The sequence below is a fragment of the Lithobates pipiens genome, unplaced genomic scaffold, assembly GCF_037356315.1.
Source record: "Lithobates pipiens isolate NorthernLeopardFrog02 unplaced genomic scaffold, aLitPip1_a1.2 Scaffold_13, whole genome shotgun sequence".
Lineage (NCBI taxonomy): Eukaryota > Metazoa > Chordata > Amphibia > Anura > Ranidae > Lithobates > Lithobates pipiens.
Window position 1 is genome coordinate 145,536,602 of NW_027507718.1, and position 24,804 is coordinate 145,561,405.

The 24,804-nt window shown below is 44.1% G+C and overlaps 1 protein-coding gene across 1 annotated transcript in view; it reads right to left on the minus strand.

The window, feature by feature from the left end:
- The window catches only part of LOC143974385 (potassium voltage-gated channel subfamily V member 2-like), a 142,561-nt gene that overhangs the window by 21,152 nt on the left and 96,605 nt on the right, over positions 1 to 24,804 (minus strand). The gene's annotated exons all lie outside the window — the stretch shown is intronic.

A 24,804-nucleotide genomic window follows, 5' to 3' on the forward strand; every position in this document is an offset into this window, starting at 1 on the left:
GGTGCAGCCATTTACATATGAATGCTGATATTTACGTATGAATGCCGGTTATTTACATGTAAACACAAGCTCTGCAGGGGAGTCATCTGTACACAATAGGGCAGAGATGGGGAGCATTTGTAGCAGCACTTGACACAGAAATCGGGACACAGCAAGGGACTAAAACTTAAAGGGACAAGGGAATTTAAACTGAAATAGTTGGCAAGTGTGAGGCAGCTGCCTTTTGCCCCACAACAATGACAGGGCTGTCATTGTCCTGCCTTAAAGGCCATGGATAAGTCTCTAGAAGCTTGCCACATCTTACCATTGGGATTTTTGACCATTCCTCCTTGCAAAACTGCTAGAGTTTTTTTTATTAACCTTCAAATTGGATGGTTTGCGCTTGTGAACAGCAATCTTTAAGTCTGACCATAGATTTTCTATTGAATTAAGGCCTGGGCTATGACTAGGCCATTCCAATACATTTACATGTTTCCCCTTAAACCACTCCAGTGTTGCTTTAGCAGTGTGTTTTGGGTCATTGTCCTGCTGGAAGGTGAACCTCCATCCTAGCCTCAAATCATACACAGAGTGGTACAGGTTTTGCTCAAGAATATGCCTGTATTTAGAACCATCCATCTTTCCCTCAACTCTGACCAGTTTACCAGTCCTGACTGCTGAAAAACATGCCCACAGCATGAGGATATTCTTTGGGTGATGTGATGTTTTGGGTTTGCGCCAGACAGAGTTTTCTTTGATGGCCAAAAAGTAAAAAATTTTAGTCTCAGACTAGAGCACATTCCGCCATACATTTTGGGAGATTCCCACATCCTTTTTGCAAACTCAAATCGCACCATTTTGTTTTTTGCTGAAAGTAATGGCTTTCTTCTGGCCAATCTGCCATAAAGCCCAACTCTATGGAGTGTACGGCTTATTGTCGTCCTATGTACAGATACTCCAGTGTCTGCTGTGGAAATCTGCAGTTACCTTAGGTCTCTGTGCTGCCTCACCGATTAATGCCCTCCTTGCCTGGTCCGCGAGTTTTGGTGTGCGGCCGTCTCTTGGCAGGTTTGCTGTTGTGCCATGCTCTTTCCATTTGGTTATGATATATTTGAATATTTTTTTTATAACCAAACCCTGACTTTTACTTCTCAACAACATTGTCTCTTACTTGTTTGGAGGATTCCTTGCTCTTCATGGCAGTGTTTTGTTAGTGGTGTCACTTGCTTAGGTGTTGCAACCTCTGGGGCCTTTCAAAAAGGTGTGTATATGTAATGACAGATCATGTGACACTTGCACACAGGTGGACATAATTTCACCAATTATGTTGACTTCTGAAGGTAATTGGTTGCACCAGAGCTTTTTATGGGCTTCATAACACAGGGGACGAATACATACGCACATGCCAATTATCAGTTTTTTTTTATTTCTGAAAAATAGTTTTATGTATATATTTTTCTAATTCTACTTCACCAATTTAGACTATTGTGTTCTGATCCATCACATACTGCAGATTGAAAACATTGAACTAAAAAGGCTGTAATGTAACAAAATAGGTAAAAAGCTAAGGGGAAGTGAATACTTTTGCAAGGCACTGTACCATCAGGGAAGAAATAGGAATTTGATAACCTTGAGGAAGGCTCTACACAGTAATGCCCTGTACACAGTCGGACATTCCGACAACAAAAATCGGTAGTTTTTTTCAGACGGATTTTGGCCCAAACTTGCCTTGCATACACACGGTCACACAAAGTTGTTGGAAAATCCGATCGTTCAGAACAAGGTGATGTAACCCACGTATGATGGCACTATAAAGAGGGCAGTAACCAATAGCTTTCGTCTCGTAATTTATTCTGAGCATGCGTGGCACTTTGTCCGTCAGAATTGTCTACACACGATCAGAATTTAAACGATCGGATTTTGTCGTCGGAAAATTTTAGATCCAGCTCTCAAACTTTGTGTGTCGGAAATTCCCATGGAAAAAAAGTCTGGATGGAGCCCACACTATCGGATTTTCCGAGAACACAATCCGATCACACATTTTCCGTTGGAAAGTCCCACCGTATGTAGAGGGCATAAGAGCAAAAAGCCTCTTTCCCCTCCTGAAGAACCATTAGCAACTAATTTTAAACCAAAATCTATATAATAATGCTTTTCCAAAAATTTAATCATTTGTTTTATTTTTAGAATTGGTATAAATAAAAACCTTAATATGGTTAAGTGCCCAAAAAGCTACTGAAAACACCTAACTGCAGAAGAAATAAGGGCATGAGGAGATTTTTTATATTGCAGCTACCAATCATTAGGTGGAGTGGCTGCTGCTGTTCTCTTTTTTTTTTTTTTCACTTTTTTCCCTCTCTTCACTTCGTGATCTGGCCAGTAACACATCCTGTATTAGTGAGCCCCCACTCTGAATGATGGAGCACAGGGGCACCTTCTGACAGAAAAATTGCCAGTCTGAGGGAAGGGGAGAGTTAGATATACGAGCAGATTTACATACACTAACAAATTCAAGCCAAACTCCAGCTCACACTGATGCTATACAAGCAGTTACAGCAACAGTTTTGATCCCTTTGGGATCTAAAAATTGGCAAGCTACACTATAATAAATATTGTTTGCTTTTGGGGTTAATACTGCTTCAAAGGCAGCACCCAGTGTAGATATAAAGTTGTTTTACTCTCAGAAGAAATGTTTTTTTAGTTTGACAAGCTATTGAGAGAGCAGGATACCTATGTGAGACAGGTGGCCAATAAGTCAACATTCCAAGTTTGGCATCTACTCTAAATTTTAAACTGCATTTAGCTAAAAAAAAAAAATCATATGTTACTGGTTATTACTAGTAACCAATATAAATATCTGAGAGTGGAACAATACCGCATCCCAATGTTTTATATAATTTCAAGAAAACTAAACTCAAACCCACCCAGAAAACCTATAGTGGTCCTCTAGAAATGGTGGGTAAATATGTAGACAATAAGTTAAAGGTGATAGTGTAAGGACTACAGACATTTGTAAAGGACCCCCAGGATGTTGCAAAAGATAGAGGGGTTGATTGTGGTGGCTGGTACCCTTCAAGTGAGGATAGATGGAGTCATTACCCACTGGTAGACCCTTTCACAGATGGCTTTTTCTTTGACAAAAAGTTGGCTGGTGCACACAATGATTTGTCCTGGAGTTGTGATTTGCTCTCCATCACAGCTTCTTCGAGTTCCTTGTTGAGAGCAAATTCATGGGACTTTCAAGTGGGCACCAATGTATTCATGCCTCTTTTTGGGATACTAAGAATTGTATGTGTATGTGTATCTGTAGGACCTTCACCAGATGTAATAATGCCATGTTACTTCTTTGGAAAGGGTCCAAACAGGCTCTAAAAGGAATTCATTGGTGACCTAAATACAAACAGTAGAAACATCAGACTGACATTTGTGGCAGACACCAGGGAATTTAATTATGGAATTTAAAATTGTACATAGAGGGGGACAGACTATGCATGAAAACATTTACAAAGGAAATAGTGGCCAGCACCCTTCTACATGACACCCATCTGAAATAGATAATAAAAAGCTTTGCAACAGTGCAATTTCTTAGAATCCATCCTAATTTTGAGGAGGACTATAGATAGGGAGCAAAAGAGATATACCAAAGGTTCAGAAAGTGGGGGGGTAGCCTCCCCCTGTGCAGTCTAAGGTTAAACCCCTTCCCCTCCGATCTCATTGTGTGGCCCTGTGTACTTTTAGACCCCATACAAAGTATTTGATTTTCTGCAGATTTTTGTCTTCAGATTTACCAAAACCATATAATGACGTCAAACCTTAAGAGTTTCCATTTGTATGCAATCAGGCAGCCCCTTGCACTACATGGTTTTGGTAAATATGAAGACAAAAATCTGCAGAAAATCTCCTAGCGTGTATGGGGCTTTACAATCCTCGAGACTGAATTGTTTTTTCCTATGCTGCAATCACCTTTGGGGTATTTGTAAATCGCTATCATGTCCCCTCTCAAGTGTCTCTTCGCCAGCAAGGCTAAATTTAGTGCTTGTAGTTGCAATTGAGGTCCTCAAGCCCCCTTATTCATTTTGTTCTTTGGAATTTCTCCAGCTCCAACACATTCCTTCTGAGGACTAGTGACCAGAATTGGATGGAATACTTCAGATGTGGCCTAACCAGAGTTTTATAAAGTGGCAGAATTATAGCTTTATCCCTGGAGTATATCACCTTTTTTATGCATTCTAAAAGTCTACCAGCTTTGGTAGCTGCAGCTTGAAATTGCATGCTATTGCTCATTCTGTCTTCTACTAGAACCCCCCAGGTCCTTCTCCATCCTGGACTCCCCCAGAGGTTCTCCCCCAGAGTAGTTTGCATTTGTTTTTTGCCCCAAGTGCATTACTTTACATTTCTCCACATTAAACCTCATTTGCCATGTAGTTGACCACCCCGTTATTTTGTTTTACTCTGCATTAAATAGTAAAAAGATATGGGCAGAATGATCTGATTTATGGATATGTACAGCTGTGGCCAAAAGTATTAACAACGGCACATATACATTTTCACAAAGTCTGCTGCTTCAGCGTTTTTAGATCTTTTTGTCAGACGTTACTATGTTATACTGAAGTATAATTACAAGCATTTCATAAGTGTCTGAAGATTTAACACCAAGAATAGGCAGCAGCATCCATCTTACAGAACTCTCCACAGCTCCAGATCACATGACCAAAACTATTAACTGTTTCCTAACATGCATAAGGAACTAGGCATAACAATTGATCTTGAATTATAACAAAGCATACACATCATTACATCTTCCCTCTCAAAGTATGAAGCATTTAATATGAGACAAAGTCCTTCCATATCTTTGGTTTAATAGCTCGACCATAGCAAAAGAAAGTAAATCGCTGGCTCATCATCCGTAGCATTGGTGTCCAGTTGAGAGTCACTCCCAGCATTATCACATGCTGAGACATTTGTGCTGTCCTCTGTATACTCAGACTCAATATCAGTGTTTAGGACTTCTGTACCATCATGGGCTTGTTCTTTATCTCCATTGTAATCTGGTTCCTCCAATGATCCGCAGCAGTGTCTGGACGAAGTTGACGCCTGTTTTGTCTCAGTTTCTGTCCAAACTTGGTCTCTATTATATTTGATTTTGGTGAATTGGCTTCTTGGACAATTTGAGTAGGTGCCCATGTATTCCCAGCGATTCTGTGATGCACAGCTTGCCCAGCAGAGAGTGGATGAAGGGATTTTGTAGATTTATCAAAATACAGTTTGTGCCTTTTCAGGTTTATGATCCTCTGAGCTGTTACTCAATCCTGTGGAATAGACTAAGGGTGCAATTTCTGTGGTGCAATAGGCACTATGGTCCTCAGTGTTCTACCCATTAGCAGCTGTGCAGGTGAGCATAAACCTTCAATAGGTGTTGCACGATAGTTTAACAGTCCTAGGTACACATCCTGCCCTGATTGCGCTCTCAGTATAATGGATTTGGCTATGCCAACATACTTTTCCGCTAGACCATTGGCCTGTGGGCGATAGGGGCTTGTGGGTTTGTGCCTGATTCCCCATTCACACAGGAAGCACTGGAACTCAGATCATGAGAATTGTGGCCCATTATCAGACACAAAGTTCTTCACACACTCCATGTCTTGAAAGTATTGTTTTGAAAGCCCATAATGACTGTCGATGCTTTTAAATTTCTCAACTGCACTAGCTCAAAGTATTTGCTGTAGTAATCTACTACTATCAGTTAATGGTGGTCCTCAAAATGAAAAATTATCTGTAGCCAGTCTCTGCCATGCCCGTGAAGGGGCATTCCATAGTGTAAGAGGTTCCTTTGCATTGTGTTTTTGAAATGTCTGGCAGGTTTCACACTTCTTCACAAGTGTCTCAATATCAAAGTCCAAATTAGGCCAGTAGACCAACTCCAGTGCTCTGCACTTACACAGAGTGATGCCCAAATGCCCCTGGTGGATTTGTTTCAGTGCTTCTGCCTGCTGTGACTTAGGAATGAGAATAAGGTCACCCATAAATATGATTTCATAGGCCAGAATCCCTGTAGTTCAGGACACAGCTTCTTTAGTTTTTCTGGCCAGCCATTGCACATGACACAAGTTAGATTTCTAGGACTTTACCCCGTTTGGTGTCTTGTCTTATCTTATCTTCTCCAGCCGTACATCGGATATTGGAATGTTAGCTAGTACTGTATGTACCTGTTCTTCCAACTCAGGCTCATCCTGTGCTTCATATCCTTCTAGAAACACCCTAGACAGGGTATCTGCCATTGGAATTTCCTTTCCAGGCTTATACTTTACTGTGAGATCATATTGCTCAGATTTCATAACCATGTACTGCAGACGTGGAGGTGTAGAAGCTAGTAATTTCTGTAGGATGCACTCTGATGGCTTGTGGTCTGTTTCCACAACTACCCGGCGACCATATATGTACTGGTGAAATTTCTCACATCCATTCACAATAGCCAGCTTCTCTGTCTCAATTTGGGCATAATTGGCTTGCGTTGTGGTCAGTGCTTGTGAAGCATATGCCACAGGATGTCTTTGTTGAGTCAGTACAGCACCTAACCCAAACTGGAATGCATCCACTTGAAGTACAGTGTCAGTTTACTTCAGTTTTTTCACTTTGTCGAAAGTCTTTTCCATGTTTGCATCCCGACACCAAACAGCATCCTTCTGTAGCAGTGTACATAGTGGTGCTAGCTGTTGAGCAAGGCCCTGAGAGAATTTGGATAGATAGTTGAAAATACCTAGGTGATGTCTCCAGCTTCTTTCTGGAGGTTGGGGCCTTCATGTTAAGAACTGCTGTAATCTTCTTTGGATCAGGCTTCAAGCCCTCTTTGGTTAGTAGGTGTCCAAAATATGTAACTTCTACCTCAATTTGCATTTTTTGTTTGGATTGAGTGCAAGATTCTTCTCACGACACCTATTGAGCAAAGCAGTGAGGTTTTTGTCATGTTCAAATGATCCTTTCCATAGACTAGAAAATCATCAACTATTACTTCAAAACCTGTAGACCAGCGATCAATTCATGCTATGCCGAAAGGTACCCTTGTGAAGCGCCATCGACCCAAAGGGGAGTTAAAATTGGTCAAGTAACTGCTGGCTTCATCAAGATACAATTGCCAGTAACCCGAATGGGCATCTAGTACACCAAATACTGTTGCTCCTACTAGCTTGTGCGCTATATCCTCTATGGTGGGGAGTTTGTAGTGTTCTCTCATTATGACTTTATTCAAATAACATGGGTCAATGCATATATACAAATTGCACCTGTGTTGTTCTCCACTACAACCATAGAACTGACCCATTCCAATGGTTCTTTGACCTTTTTTACTACTCCCAGCTTCTCCATCCTAGCGAGTTCTTGTCTGACTTTATCCACAAGAGTTAAAGGTATTCTCCTTGGGGAGCGAATGACAGACTTTATACGTATGCGGCTTACACCCGGGAGGCACCCCAGGCCCTTGAATAGATCACAGTACTCATGTTTGATGTTAGCCTCTGTCAGACCTCTGTGCCCACCATCCACAGTCATTATGATCTTCACAAGTCCAATCTCTTTACTTGTTCTGAGACCTAGCATGGCTGGGGCTTGTGTTTCTATCACAAACAATTGTAAAAGCTTTTCAGATCCCTTGTATGAACATTTTGCATGACCGCAACCCATTACTTTCAGCTTTTCACCACCATCTCCCATTCGTTTCGGTAGGTCCTGAGTCTAAGGGGGATTCATTACTCAGGTAGTCCATGTATATGTGGCTTGGCACACAAATTTACTTATTTTTATATTTACTGCTCCTGGATCTATTTTGAATGTGATTGGAGTTTTTTTAGCCCCATCTGTACCGTTACAGTTGCTTCATCTGCAGACTGATGTGTTTGGACTGCTGCAAGATATATTGGGGTGCAGTCTGAGTCTGACCCTGCATTGTCATCATTGTCCATTATGGCGTGTACAGAACGTGTTTTTGACCTTTCGGTTTGTGAAGACAGTTTACAAACCCTGGCAAAATGTCCTCTTTCCTTGCATTTATTGCATATTTGCCCCCTTGCCGGACAGACACTATTTTTATGGTGCATGTTTCCACAATATCCACACACTGCTTGTGTGTTACTTGTCCCAGTGCCATAGGTGTTCTTTATTACTTTGTGTGCGCTCTCGTCTATATTTGCTGCTGCGATTTTCTATAGCATTAATCTGGAGCTGTGTTCCTTCCAGTACCTGCATGTCCTCTTGACATTTCATATGCTCTGGCAATCCTTATGGCTTTCTCAAGATTTAAATCTTTTTTCCTGAACTTCCTTCAACTTACTGCCCATCAGAATGCGGTCTTTTATCATATCTCCAGCATCATAGAAAGCACAGTCATTGGCAAGCAAGCGCAGCTCTGTTACCCATTCATTCACAAACTCACCTCCACATTGGTTCCTCTCATAAAACAGTTTACTTTGCACTGTGGAGTTTCTCCTTGGGTTGCAGTATACCTGAAACTTTGCAAACAGTACCTCTGTTTTCTTTTTGTCCTCTGCAGTGATCTCCCCACTTGCTTGCCAGGCTCAGCACACATCACGTCCTTTGTCCCACACATATCAGAAAGTGAGCTGCCTTCTGCTGATCAGACCATTTGTCTGCATCTGGTCCTGCAAACACACGCTCTATCAGCTCCCTCCATTGTGACCAGTTTTCAGATGCATTCCCTGATTCCAAATCCAGGGATGAAATGTTCTTTGTGTTGCTGTTTGCTGCCATGACTCTGACTCGACTTCTGGTACCATGTGATGATTTAACACCAAGAATAGGCAGACAGCATGAGCTTGAACAGGGAGACTGGTGTTTATTCAGAAGCATCCATCTTACAGAGCTCTCCACAGCTCCCCGGCCCCAGATCACATGACCAAAAACTGTTAACTGTTTCCTAACATGCATAAGGAACTAGGCATAACAATTAAACTTGAATTATAACATAAAGCATACACTTACAGTGTCAAAGGTCTTTTTGACAATTACATCAAGTTTATGCAAAACAGTCAATATTTGCAGTGTTGACCCTTCTTTTTCAAGGCCTCTGCAATGGGATTATGGTCGGGGGAGTTTGCTGGCCACGAACCCAACATTTTGATGTTTTGTTCCCCAAGTCACTTAGTTATCACTTTTGCCTTAATGGTAAGGTGCTCCATCATGCTGGAAATGGCATTGTTCCTCACTAAACTGTTCTTGGATGGTTGGGAGAAGTTGCTCTGAGAATGTTTGTTTGTTTTTGTACCATTCTTTATTCATGGTTGTGTTCAGGGAGCCCACTCCCTTGGCTGAGAAGCAATCCAACATATGAATGGTCTCAGGATGCTTTACTGTTGGCATGACAGTTGCTTTTTCTTCTCCAGACAAGGTTTTTTTCTTCTCCGGACAATCGGAAAGGGGATTCATCAGAGAAAATGACTTTACCCTAGTCCACAGCAGTCCAATCCCTGTACCTTTTGCAGAATATCAGTCTGTCCCTGATATTTTTCCTAGAGAGAAGTGGCTTCTTTTTCTGCCCTTCTTGACCCCAGGCCTCCTCCAAACAGATTTGCCTCACTGTGCATGCTGAGGTACTCACAGCTGCCTGCTGCCATTCCTGGGAAAGCTCTGCACTGGTGGTGCCCCGATCCCAAAGCTGAATCCCACAGTAGGAGATGATCCTGGCACTTAATGGACTTTCTTGGGCGCTCTGAAGCCTTCTTCACAAATTCAGTGGAAATGTTACTCATGGAATGAAGTTAATTTTCATGGCAAAGTGGGAATTAATTGCAGTTTATCTGATCGCTCTTCATAACATTCTGGAGTATATGCAAACTGCCATCATAAAAACTGAAGCAGCAGGCTTTGTGAAAATTTATATATTTGTGTCATTCTCAAAATTTTGGGAAACTGTGGTATACTATAAGTGCTACTAAATTATGCTTGAATATTATAAGGAAAAAGCCCTTTGCTTACACAATCTACTTTAGCCGATTGCCGACCATGCACCGTCATTATACCGTGGCAAGTCAGCTTGTTCCCGTGAATCGCTGTACTGGTACTTCAGCACGGCGGGGGGGGGGGGAGCTGATGCACGTGGCCACGATGTCCACGGGCCACCCGTGATCGCTCCACAGAGAGCCAGAATGGGGATCTGTCAATGTAAACAAACAGATCCCTGTTCTGACAGAGAAGTACAGAGTGACAGTCTGTTCCAGTGATTAGGAAAAGCGATCTCTCTGCACTCTGTCAGTCCCAACCCCCACAGTTAGAATCACCTCCCAGGGAACACATTTAACCCCTTGATCACCACCCCCTTGTGTTAAACTCTTCCCTGCCAGTGTCATTTATACAGTAATCAGTGCATTTTTATAGTACTGAGTGCTGTATAAATGTCACTGGTCCCAAAAAAAGTGTCCGACTAGTCTGCCGCAATGTCACAAAAAATCCCTGATCACTGCCATTACTAGTTAAAAAAATAAAAATGCCATAAATATATCCCGTTTTGTAGCTGCCACAACTTTTGCCCAAACCAATCCAATATACGTTTAGTACGATTTTTTTGTTTTTACCAAAAATATGTAGAGTACATATTGGTCTAAACTGATAAAAAAAAAAAAAAAAAATGTAAAAAATAATAATTTCTTTAATATAAAATTATAGCAAAAAAAAAAAAAAAAAAAAAAAAATAGTATTAGTATAGCTCAAAAAACAACCACAGAGGTGATCAAATAACCCCAAAAGAAGGCTGTGTGTGGGACAAAAAAAAAAACGACATTGATTTTGTTTGGTTACATCGTTGCACGACCACACAAGTGTCAGTTAAATTGGCGCAGTGCTGTATTGCAAAAAAAAAAAAAAAAATGGCCTTGTCATAAAGGGGAAAAATCTTCCAGAGCTGAAGTGATTAAAATAGTTCAACACTCTTGAAATGATCGCATTATACATTTACTAGTAATCCAGTAAAGATCCTCCACACCTTTCAAAAACATCTTACTTCCTTATATAAAAAGGAATGATCTTTTGATCAAACTTTAGCAGAATCAGTTTTTTCACAAATCAAACTTCCTACTTCCCAAACTTTAACCCAAACACAATTGTCTTGAAAGCCCCATTACAGCTATCAAAAAATTTAATTAGCAATTAACTCTCTTAAAACCAAATAAATGTCCAGGCCCAAATGGCTTCTCTGCACTATACTATAAGAAATTCTCTCATACCCTTGCTCCAATGTTAACAGACACATTTAATTCTGTCTGTAACGATCAATCCTTTCGCCCCGAAACATTAATGGCTATAATTATAATGATCCCCAAACATCAGTCAGACGATAAATCTTGTTCTAACTATAGACCAATATCATTACTCAACCTTGACATTAAGTCAAATGTACGCAGGACTACTTTACTAATTCAAGCAGCTAAATCATGACAAATACCCACCTGTCTCTTATCTTTAGATATCAAAAAAGAATTTGATACAGTTTTGTGGCATTACCTACATTTTGTCCTGCAGTGTTGGGGATTTCTCAGCTGGGTCTCCACATTATAAAAAAAGATCCCAAAGCTTATGCTAAATATGCTGGATATAAATCAAATCTATTTGACATCTGTAGGGGTATGCGTCAGATATGCCTGCTCTTATTTGCCCTACTTATTGAGGTCTAGCTTTAGCTAGTCACCAACATAAACTTTGCCCATTTGCTGATAATATCTTTTTTTTTTTGCTTGTTGCACAGTACAAATTATACACCAGACAGTGCAGAAAAAGACATAAGGAAACAAAAGCAAAACATTAATTACAACAACGTAAGATGCAGTGAGAGAATAATCAAATCCCAAAAAGAATGATTTCACAACCCATTCCCTTGCATTTGTGCATTTAATCCCTTTCGGTACATACCCTCGTTATTCCCAGGTTCTTATTACAACGTACCATTATTCTGTCCACTGACTCTCCCCGTCATTCCTTATACACCAGGCTATCCACTGTGCAACAATTCCAATATCATGTATCTTAGATAGAAAAAAAACCATAGCAACTAATATGTCAAAAACAACATTACATTCAAAGTAACCCTTTGCAGTACTTTTAGTTTCCTGTGTACACATTCTAGATAAGAACAGCATAATAAAGTGGTATTCCAACGTTCCCTCCTCCAATAGCAGAAATGCCTTGTTTTCGTACGGCTCACTCTCTGTCCCTATCAGCAGCCTATGGGTAATCGTGCTCCGAGTGTCTATCCCAGAATCAGTCTATCTTTGATAAGTTGGTAGGGGACCAACCCCGGAACCTCCAGCCATGCTTGCCACATTAAATAAAATTTGTGGGACTTTCCTATGCTGGTATGTTAATTTTTCTTTAATAAGTTGCTCACACTGTCCACCCATTGCCCCCTGGTAGGCACCCTTGGGGTAATCCACCGTTGGGCAATCAGTTTACGTGCCTCATAGAGCAATCTGAGGACTGCGGTGCGCGTGTGTGAAGTCAGCGTATCATCCTCCAGGGCACCCAGCAGACAGACGGCCGGATCCATTGGGATGGTCACTATATACTGTAGAAATCATAACTGTAACCTCCTTCCAGAATCTAAAAAGCTTGGGGCACTTCCACAGCATATGAAGAAGATCACCATGGTCTGTCTCACACTTTGGGCACAGGGGGAATCTCTGATGCCCCATGAGTGGAGTCTCTTGGGTGTCCTATAGGCTCTATGTAACAGGTATAATTGTGACAATTTGTGGGACGCTGACAGTGAGACCAAAGGGGTCGCTGCTAGACACAATTCCCATTTTTCCCCGTCGATGGGGCCAAGATCTGCCTCCCACCCCTGTCTACATGGCAGCTTAGCAGGGTCCTGTATTCGTGCAAGGAGTATACTGTAGCAGCTCGAGATCATCCCCTTCCTGTCCTCCTTCATAAGGATGGATTGAAGAATAGCATGATCTGCAGGCCGCAGCACAGTGGACCTCGCCTGTATTTGCAACGCATGGCGCAGCTGTAGGTATTTAAAGAAATTGTTGTGCGGAACCCCAAATTCTATTTGAATATCAGAAAACAACTTAAATATATGACCTGCATACAGCTGGGAGACATACTTAATACCCGCCCTTTCCCAGTTGCCGAAGCCTGTCAGTTGCTGAAGTTCTTTGAATTGTTTGTTGCGCCATATAGGCGTGTCGGGCAAGTACCCCCATAATCCGAGTGTCTTTTTGACATACGGCCACAGAGTATTCAACAGTCGCACAGTGGGGGCCTTTGAATCTAGGTACGGGTAACCCGCCTCCAACCTCGTAAGTGCAGTTTCGCTGTCCCCCTTAATGTCTAACAGTTTACGGATAGGGTCGGTCAGGTCTGTCAAACCCCACCCCCCTAGCTGTTGCAGTTGGGATGCTAAAAAGTAAGTCCTGGGATGCGGGGCCGCCATCCCACCTTCTTCCTTATTGTACTGGAGGGTAGATAACTTAATCCTAGCTGCTTTTTTCCGCTAAATCAACTCCCGAAATTGCGACTCAATTTTGTCAAACCATCTCCTAGGGATCCACACCTGGGAATTATGGAATATATATAGTAATTGCGGAGCCCAAATCATTTTAATTAAGTTAATTCTCCCGGCAATCGACAGAGGTAGTTTGCATCAGGCCGTGCATTTTTTTCCTAAAGTTGCCAAGAAGGGGGGCCAAGTTGCGCGCAATATAGTGGGAAGGGTCCGGGGTCACCTGCACCCCCAAATACTTAAATTCAGTCACTATCTGGACCATCGCTGCACAACCAGGGAGAGGGACGAGTAAGGGGTCTAAAGGCATCAGCACTGACTTATCCCAATTAATGGCAAAACCTGACAATTCCCCAAAGGCCTTAATAAGGCCCATAACTGCCTGCAAAGATCCCTGCGTGTCACCTAGGTACAGCAGGGTGTCGTCAGCGTACAGGGACACCACATCTGTACCCACAGACCTTTGGAACCCAATTATATATCTTTGTCCCCGCGTATCCTAGCTGCCAGTGGCTCCAGGGCTAGAGCAAACAGGGGTGATAGAGGGCACCCCTGCCGAGTGCCCCTGTACAATGAAAACGGCTCAGACAAGTCCCCATTCACCCTAAGTCTCGCTGTGGGCCTAGCATATAGCAACTGAACCCATTTAATAAAAGTGTCTCCCAGTCCCATACACCGCAGCACTTGCCACAGATAAGGCCACTCAACACTGTCGAAGGCCTTAGCTGCGTCAAGGGAGAAAATTGCTCTGTTGCCAGTGTTATCTGTTGGGATTTGCAGGTTCAAAAAGAGCCTCCTAATATTTTGCGCTGTGGATCTAGAAGGGATAAATCCGGATTGGTCTTTATGCACTAATTTATGTATCACCTTGGCCAGTCTGTTCGCCAATACCCTTGCCAGCAGCTTGACATCCGCTGTCAGCAAGGATATAGGCCTATACGAGCCCGGGGATCTAGCCTCCTTGCCTGGTTTCAACAAGACCACAATAATTGCCTCATTCATGGAACTCGGCAGAGACCCTCGTTCAAGAGCCTCAGTATAAACTTTCAAAAGGGCGGGGAGTAAAGTACAGGGGTACCGTTTATAAAATTCAGACGGAAGGCCATCCATCCCTGGCGATTTGTTATTTTGGGAGTGTGACAGAGCCACACCCAGTTCTTCCTCTGTCAGTGGCGCATTAAGCATGGCAGTGTCTTCTAATGACAGGACCAGGAGTTCGCTTCTATTTAGAAAGTCCCCAATCTCCCCCTCCGTGGGTCTCACTTTAGATGTATACAGGTCCTCATAGAAATCTTTAAAAACACGAACAATGTCTGAGGTGGAAGAATATTCAATCCCCTGGTCGTCGCAGATAGCCGAAATGGTGGAAGACTGTTGCGCTCGCGCCATAACCGCCAGCATATGTCCAGTCGCCTCACCCTCCTCAAAGTGTGTCTGTCGCAGAAAAAAGTGCTTATTTTCAGCCAGCTGCAACGCCAGTTGCCTAGACATGGATTGTGCTCCTAACCATGCCCTTTGTGTCGTCTGTGGGGATTGGCAATATACCGGTCTTCTGTTTCGGAGACCACTCCGCGCACCATCACCTCCCAAGCTTTAGTGTCTGTTTTGATTCGATTGATAATTTGTATGCATTGCCCCCTTGTGTAAGCCTTCAAGGCATCCCACACCACCCCCAGATTCGTAGTGTCAACATTATCCAGTAGAAAGGTTTTAATCGCTTCCCGGAGTGGATCCGGCTCCAGGAACAGCGTAAGCCAGAAGGGGTTAAGCTTCCAAACTGTGCACCCAACCATATCAGGAAAAGATACCCGAATGCGGAGCGAGGAGTGGTCAGAAAGGTGTCTGTCAGCGTAGTCCGAGTCTTTAATATGTGACAACATCCTGTCATTACCCAGGCCCAGGTCTATTCTAGAAAGGCCTCCATAGGAGGCCGAGTGGCAAGAATACTTTAAGGTTCGGGTTCCTGCTACGCCATACGTCGGTCAGCCCCGATTCCTGCAATACCCTGGCAAAAGGAGTACAACCCATTGCGCCGGGCTCCACGTTACTGGGTATGGGGAACTTGTCCTTGGTATGACTCAAATAGTTGTTGAAGTCTCCCACTGCCAGCAGTGGAACCTCCTGATATTGTGCCATAAATTTTGCCAGGCTCCCGAGAACCCCCACCGAATACGGCGGAGGCACATAAATATTAGCCAGGATGCAAGTCAACCTATGGATCTTGCACAGTAAAAAAAAAAAAAAAAAAAAAAATATATCTGCCACCTGGGTCAATCTGTACCTGAGAACATTGAAACCGGACACCTTTACGTACAAGCACGCTTACCCCCCTGGAGTATGAGGAGTACGTGGAGTGGTACTGAACATCATACATGCGCGGGCTCAGGCTAGGGGGGGGGGGGGGGGGGGGGAAATCAGCCGCAAAATGCGTTTCCTGCAGACACACAACACTTGCATTCATTGACTTTAAATGGCGTAATACAGCTATTTTTTTCACCGGATTACCTAGACCCCGCACATTCCAAGTGAGGACATTTAGCTCAACCGCCATTGGGGCCTACCACAAATAATGTCAGGATAACATACAATACTCGGTACGACCCCACCTCCAAAAAGGACATGGCATTGCACCAAGGAATAGTTAGTTAATAGAGCATCAAAATTACCCAGTTTGCAAATAAATATCCGTACATAGGCAAACATCATGACTACTATGAGCAGAGGAGTGGAAGAGTCAAAAAAGGAACAGTAGAAACCTTGGAACACTTTGCGATTGTAGATGACAGACTGCAAGCTCAGTTCTATGTGTGGGACCAACAGGGCCCCCAGCCGCTTGGGCTGCGTAACAAACAAACCCCCTGCGTCTGCTGAGGGGGGGGGGGGAAGGCAGAGGAAGCTCCCATGAAACCCGCAGGTTAGTTCAACTAGGAGCTTCACATCAATGGCACCTGAAGAGTGCGCCGTGTCGCGTAGGGTGTATCGTGACAGTTGGTCTCCCTTTGCCGCCTTACTCCTATTGTAGGACAGAGATCAGACATGTAATAAAAAAAAGGGGGATAAAAAATAGTTCAAACAGAACGAGCCCGTACATGGCCATTGCAGAATTAGAGGTAGTTACTTCAAGGCAGTCAGCGGCGTCCAGGTCCCCGGGGCCTTCTCCTCAGGCCGGGGCATTGTGTTGCACTCGGTTAGCTTTGAGGGCCCTATCTTCTCTGTCCAACCATTGAGCTGCGTTGGTAGGCCGATCAAAGAAATGGGTTTCTCCCAGAGCAACAACTGAGGCGCGCTGGGTAAAGCATGGCATAAGGAAGGTTAAGCTCCCGCAATCTTTTCTTTACATCAATGAACTTTGCACGTTGCTTCTGCAGCTCAGCTGAAAAATCTGGGTACAAGGAAACTTTAGCATTGTCAATAGCCAGTGTGCCTCCCATGGTTCTGGCCTTGGATAGTATAGAGTCCCTGTCCTTGTAATTCAACAGTTTAAAGAGGAAAGCCCTAGGATGATTACCAGGTGGCAGGGGCCTGGAAGGAACTCTGTGCGCGCGTTCAACCGCAAAAAGTGGAGAAAAGGCCTCTTTGCCAAATACTGTAAGCAGCCAATTCTCAATAAATGCAACCGGGTCTTTGCCCTCAGCCCGCTCCGGGATGCCTATTGCACGGATGTTGTTTCGTCTCATGCGATTTTCGAGGTAGTCTAGGCGAGACGCATGCTGTGCAGTAAGGTGACAGTTGTATTGCAAGTCTCTTTGCATAGGGGGGATATCATCCTCTATAGCACTCACTCTGCCTTCAATGGCTGCCGTGCGTTCCCGCAGCTTTTGCATGTCCTGCCGCACATAAGAAATCTCAGCTTTCACCCCTTTCACTTCAGTAGCAAGTGCTGAGATAGACATATTGCAAGCGGTTACAGCGGAGAAAATGTCCCTGAGAGTGGGTTCCGTGCCATCAGATGGAGAGGGAAGGGAAGTAGACCCCACCAAGCCGCCCCGTGGTGTACTCACAGCGTTCCAGGCCGGGGACAATCCCTCTGCATCCTCCAGTGGGACCGTGTCATCTGCAGCCGAGTGATGGCTCATGGCATCCCCAGCACCTGAGGGGGGAGAGGGCATCCCTTTCGAGGCTTTACCTCCATAAAGAAGCTTCTGGGCAGCCTCCCTGTATTGATCCCTGGAGGAGCGCTGTGGCAAGGCGCCATCTTGGGAGAGTTCGGCCTGCATGCTCCGGGAGTCTTTACCGCTCCTGGACATGGATTTAAGCGTCCCGGATCCCCTCGGGACGTGTCGCCGCCTCCGCGGTATCGTGGCGGTCTCAGTGGGGCTCGCTCCGGAGCGTGTCCTCAAATATACCGGATAAGTGTCAGGATTTTCGGCGGAGCAGGAGAGAAGTGCGACCGTCTAAATGCGCCGCTAAGCCACGCCCCCCTGATAATATCTTAATGTCATCCCCTCATATTTCTGCTCCCAAACTTGATCACTTTGCCCACATATCTGGTCTAATTAACTCTCAAAAATCTATAGCCTTAAATTTCTTTACTTCCTTATATTTTACAACAAGCGCAAACATCCCTCCCTTTTTCCTAGCCCACGTCACGCCTTCTTTACCTAGGGAAGACTCACACCCAATCTTTGACATTTACACTGCCAATTTTCCTCCAATTGTGTGTCAAATATCTAATCTTCTGATCGTCCTCTCTACCATTATCTTCAATAGGTAAAATTAATTAGCCCATGTCCCTAAATATCACGCTAAATGTGAAATTACGCTTTGGGTTGTGCTGGAATCATTCGATTGCCAACCCACTTTCAATAACCAACCTTGTATGGTCTAATTTCTCAGACTGTAAAAAAACTCAATTTATTAACTAAACATATACTAGCCATTTGGGATAAATTTCAATTAATAAATGGACTATAATCTCCCCATACAGTATACATCTTTTATAATTTCTTAAAAATCCACTTTTCTATCCTGCTTGGTCTTCTACTTCATTCAAAACTTTCCCCGACTTATGTGAAAGCCACAAACTTCCTAATTCAGAGCTCTTTCGATAAATAAAATATTTATTTTAAAATAAAAAAAAAATTATATATATATATATATATATATATATATATATATATATATATATATATATATATATATATATATATATAATGCCCTATATACACACACAAGGAAGAATTTAGATAAATTAACGTGCTTTGAAAATACCCACATACTAAGGGACTTATTTCAACTCTTTACACTCACCTTATTACTAAACCCAACTCAGACCCACTATCATATGTGGTGAAGTGGGAGATGGATCTTGGGTTTTCGTTGGAAGCAGCCAAATGGGATAAGATTTGGATCACAACTAAGTCATCCTCACAAAACATAGCTGCCTTAGCCCTTGTACACATGATCGGACATTCCGACATGTCCAAAACTTGTGTTGCATACACAGTCAGACAAAGTTGACGGAAAATCCAATCGTAGGTAACGTAAAGACGTTATTTCGTTACGATGGGACTGCGTTCAGACTAGTAGCCAATAGCTTTGGTCTAGGAATTTGATCTGAGCATGCGTGGCACTTTGTCCAATTGGCATTCTCTACACACAATCGGACGAAGTCCGATCGGATCATGTTGTCGGAAAGTTTTATAGCCCAGCTCTAAAACTTTGTGTATTGGATATTCCGATGGAAACAGTCCGATGGAGCCCACACACAGTCCGATTATCTGACAACACAGTCCGATCGGACATTTTCCATCGGAATGTCCGACCGTGTGAATAAGGGCTTAGAGACAAATGACAAAGTGCTCACACGGTAATATTTGGGCAATGTCAGAATTGGAAAATATGCTCCAAATTATTCCCCATCTTGTTTTCGTGGCTGTGGTGATCCTAGATCACATCTTCATACTTGGTGAGATTGCCCAGTAGCAAAAAAATTCTGTAAAGATGTATTTCCTATGATCTCAACACTGTTTGAATTCCCTATCAATTATGATCCTGCAATAGCACTTTTAAATTTAGTGTTGAAAATATTTTTTTATTGGTGCTTTTCAAGAAAAACAGTAAACATGAGATAAATGTATGCAAAGAACAGTAACAGAAATACATTTACGGGAGGCCAGCCAATGACTATCGTCCACAGCCGGTCCCCGTCAGTAAGCTTGGAGAATTGGGAAGAGAACCTATTCTCTGGTCCAAGAGGTCATGCCAATGAGAGATGCTCATGGGTTACTATATAAGGTAATTTGTAATAAATAACATAAAGGAGACAGAAAAAGAGAGAAGAACAAAACAAAGGAGGAACAAGGTGGTAGGGGGGTGAACAGAACAGTAGGGAGGAAGGAGAATAGAGGGAGGGGGTGAGGGGGGTGAGGGTTATGCACGGGGGGGGGGGGGGGTAAGGGTAAAGGGAGCCCAGAGTGTCCCTATGTGTCCGAGATTTTGTTCAACAAAGTATCAGAGGAGGAGAAGCGGAGCCAGATCGACCATTGGGTTATAAAATTTGGTGTATGTGTCATTGTGCAATGCCAGCATCTCCTCCATTCTCATGGTGTCATTCATAATTGATACCCACCGTGACAATGGGGGAGTATTCTTTGTCTTCCAAAAAGCGGGTATCAGTTGCCTAGCAGAGAACATGAAGAAAGGAAGCAATCTTTGCCTCTGCGACTTTATAGACCCAGGCAATATGGAGAGATAGGCACTGGTCTATCAGCTATAAGATAACATTCGAAAACCTGCGTCCAGAAGGGGCGGATCCTCTCACAGTCCCACCAGACATGCATATATGTTCCGACTGAGGTTTCACAACTCCAGCAAATGGCTGGTGCAGACGGGAAGATTTTGTGCAAAGTTGCAGGGTCCCTGTACCATCTGGACAGGAGCTTGTAGTTCTTTTCTTGAGTGTAGCAGGAGATGGTTGACTTATGCGTGAAATAAAAAGAGGTTTGCCATTCCGGCACAGAGATGTCTTCACCCAGGTCTGCAGTCCACATCCTAGTGTAGTGCGGGAGTTGATCTTGTGCTAAAGTCTGTAGTAGGTTATATAAAGGAGGAAAGGAGGTGTTTGGGAGTTTCTTGAAGCGAACATAGTTCCTCAAAGCTGGTATGCTTGCGATGTATTTGAGAGGAGGAGTGTAGGTGTTTGGTAAATGTGGACATATGCAAGGCTGTGAGCCAGTCTCCAGGGCCTGCCGGAGGGACCGGAGTCCCCTGTGATGAGTGTACAAATGTGTGAGCTTGTGGCCACTCAGTGCGTTTAAAGGACCCGAGGGAGGTTGCCCCTATACCTTGTGGGAGAGCGGGATGGTCAAAAAAGGGACGTCAGGGGGCCTGGGTCAGAGGAGAGGGTGATGTTAAGTCCTTTCCTATACCATAGCTTCAAGGAGGCCAAAGTCAGTGGAGATAAGGATGTCAAGCGAATGTAGTTGTGTTTGTAACACCGTAAAAGAGCCCGGAGGTCTACAGGAGAGAGGTCTTGTTCAACTGTCACCGAAGCCTTGCAGAAAGGGCGGGGGAACCATTCTAGGATGCGAGCCATATGAGCAGCTGTATGGTAGGTCTCAAAATCAGGGAGACCTGTTCCTCCCATTCTCTTCGGAAGCGTAAGCAATTTAAATTTAACTCTGGGAAGTCCCCCGTTCCACATGAATCTGATGGCTAGTGAGCGCAGGGAGGTAAAAAATGATTTGGGGACGTGGATGGGAACCGTTTGGAATAAATACAGGAATTTGGGTAAGGTGTCCATCTTTAGGGTGTTGATCCTTCCGAACCACGGCAGTGAGGACCCACCCCACTCCTCAAGGTCTTTCCGTATTCAGGAGAGTAGGGGAATATAGTTTAGGGAGAACAAGTTAGCTAGGTTTGAGGGTATAATGATCCCCAAGTAAGAGATCCCCTTGGTTTGCCATCTGAATGAGAAATTAGGATTTTAGAAGTGACAGGGTGGAGGGGGTGAGGGATATGTTAAGGGATTCCGTCTTAGTTATATTAATCTTAAAGTTGCTATGGGTGCCAAAACGTTGGAATTCCCTAAGTAGGGATGGTAGTGAGGTGTGTGGATTCTGGATATACACTAGGAGTTCGTCGGCATACAGGGAACGTTTTTGGTGTGCAGATGGAGTTTGAATACCGAGAATGGAGGGGTTTTGACGTATGGCGCAGGCCAGATGTTCGATTATGATGACAAAGGAGGGGGGGGGGGAAAGGGGGCAGCCCTGCCTGGTGCCATTTGTGATGTCAAAGGGAGCCGATGTGGTAACGTTGACTAGGACCATAGCTGAGGGTCTGGAATATAGGGACATAACTTTAGAGATAAAGGGAACTCCGAGGCCAAGCTGTTCTAGGGACAGCTGCAGAAACCTCCAGCTGACCCTATCGAAGGCCTTTTCAGCGTCAAAGGATAAGAGGCAAGCTTTCAGGCCTTTACGCTGTATCAGGGATATAAGGTGTATCGTTTTGGTGGTGTTGTCCCTTGCCTCTCTACCAGGGACAAACCCCACTTGATCATTATGGATAATTTTAGGTAGTAGAGGGGACAAACGGGTAGCTAGAACTTTTGCGAATAACTTAATATCTATGTCAAGTAGGGAGATGGGCCGATAGCTGCTGCACTGGGATGGGTCCTTGCCTGATTTAGGGATAATGGAGATGTTGGCAGATAAAGATTCTTTGGAGGGGAGATTGGAACTTTCCACTGAATGAAAGGCCTTTGTCAGAAGGGGTGCAAGTTGGGGGGCAAAGGTTTTGTAAAACCGGGGCGTAAAGCCGTCAGGACCCAGGCATTTGCCTACTTTAAGGGCTTTGATGGCCTGCAAGAATTCAGAGGTAGTCAGGGGCTCATCAAGGGCTGTCGCGTCCAGTTCGTCAATAGTAGGTAGGGCAGTCTCTAGAATATAATCTTGTGTGGGGTCGTTCGAGGGGGGGGAACTGATCGTCACGGGTTGCGCGCGGAATGTTATATAGCTGTGAGTAGTATTGCCTGAAGGATGCAGATATCCCAGAGGTATTAAAGGTTTTCGTTTGATCCGGTTGAACGATAAGGGGATAGAATGCCATGGGGGGTCTAGGGTGAATGATCCTCGCCAGGTGCTTACCACATTTATTTGCTAGTGAGTAGAAGTGGTTTCGTGCTTTGTCTCTGGCGATTAAGGAGTGCGCGTCTAGGATCTGGAGTAGGTCTCTGCGGGCATTGGAAAGCTGAACAAAAATAGCCGGGTCTAGTTCTCGTTTGTGGAGGGGTTAGAGTTCATCTATTGTAGTGAGGAGTTTGCGTATGTCATTAGCTCTGGCCTTCTTAAGGCGAGAACCGTGCTGTATAAGGGTACCCCGTATCACACATTTGAGTGTGTCCCATTGGTTCAAGGGGGAAGTCGTGTGAGGAGTGGTCACCTATGAAGTCTTTTATGGCTTTAGAGACATCTGCTACGCATACAATGTCCGGTAGAAGATGGTCATTAAGTCTCCAGTTTGCTCCCCGGCGGGTAGCAGGGGGGCGAACTAGAGTCAGATAGACGGGGGCATGGTCGGACCACAGTATGTTACCGATCGATGTTTGGAGAGGTGTGTCTAGAAGTGATTGTGAGATGAGAATGTGGTTTAATCTACTGTAGGAGTTGTGTGCTACTGAGAAATAACTGTAATCCCCATCTGTGGGATGCTGGACCCGCCAGGCATCCACCAGATGGGAGGAATGTAAGAGTGATTTGATACGTGTCAAGGTGGAATAAGGAACAGAAGACTTACCCGAGGATGTGTCTGCGGATGGGGATAGGACAATATTGAGATCACCTCCAATGATGAGAGCTGGCCCTCCAAAAGGAGGATAGTCTGGCCCACATTAGGCACATAGATGTTAGCCACTGTGAAAAGAAAATCGTTTAGTTTCAGAAATACGTAACGACCCGAGTCGTCTATGAGAGAATCCAGAACCTCCGGGTTAAGACTTATGAAAGGCAACAGATACCCCCTTAGATTTGGCCTGAGGATTAACATTGTGAAACCATTGTGAGTAATACCTATTGCGCAGGGCTGGAATTGCCCCTGCGGGAAAGTGCGTTTCTTGGAGGAGCAGAATTTTAGTACGCCTTTTATGAAAATGGTAGAGCGTCTGGCTCCGCTTCTTAGGCGTGTTGAAACTTCTACAGTTAAAGGAAGCGAAGGTTATTGGACCGTCACTAGCCATGGGGGGGGTCATGAGGGTGAAGCTTAGGATCAGTTTCATAAGTGGTGTTGTGGGTGAATCTTTTTGGGATAGGGAACGGGAATAATTTTTGGTCATGGGGGATACGGGGGGGGGGAAGGGTGTAAGGACACAGGTAAAGAGAAGACGTAGAGAGGAAAAAAAGTAAGGAGAGAGAGCAAAGACAGTACAGTAACCTTGTGTAGGAAGTACCAGCAATTATAAATCACTGCCACTTTCTCCCACTATAATAAACAGGGATACAACTAACACATAATTTTGTAGGCGTCAATTGTGGGAGATGGGCCCAATAGGTCAGGCAGAAAAAAGGAGTAACCATAACAAAAAAGGCCACTAGGTGGCTCTAAAAGGCAAGTAGTAAGGAGAAAAAAGGCCTTTTATAAAAGGCACATATCGGTGCACTCCACAGCGTCCATTGGATCACTGGGGGGTGAAAAATAAACAAAAACCCGTAAGGGGGGGGGGGGGGGGGGTGCAAAGCAAGACCACAGAGCAGGGCAGCTCCCTGCACCCTGGCTCCATGTGTAAAATCAGTTGCGACCTGCAGAGTGAACCAAATAACATAATTAAAATTATCTTAGCGGTCATCAAAAAAATGCATTTGTAAACCAGCATAAAAAAAATATATAACATCCATGCGTTATAGGGGATATGGATATGCAACAGGCCCTATGTAGGGATCAGACTAAATATAGCAATAACTAGAGTTTGGCAAGGGCAACACAGAGGGGGCTGTTGCAGGCAGTGGAGTGCAAGGACAGGTCCTGAAACCTGTGCATTGGTGATTGAAAAAGTTATAGTGGAGCACTCCAACTGTAGGGATAGGGGAGAGGGGACACAGCAACAAAAGGCATGTAATATACACAAACCTGAAAGAAAGGTTATTCAGCAAGTGAGCCATCTGACCCACATGAGTCCAAGAACATCACAGGGGAGAACCCCAGTGGTGGAGAGAGAAAAAAAAAAAAATAGGCCCGGGGCGGCCCACTGGATTGTTTCAATCATTGGGGTCCTGGTGCTGTGGAGACCGAGGGGTGCGCTTGCGACCTTGCTTCTGCCATTGCGGGGTGTAGGGTAGACCTGGGGTGGTTGGTGCAAACGGCCAGTCGGTAGTGCGACTTGA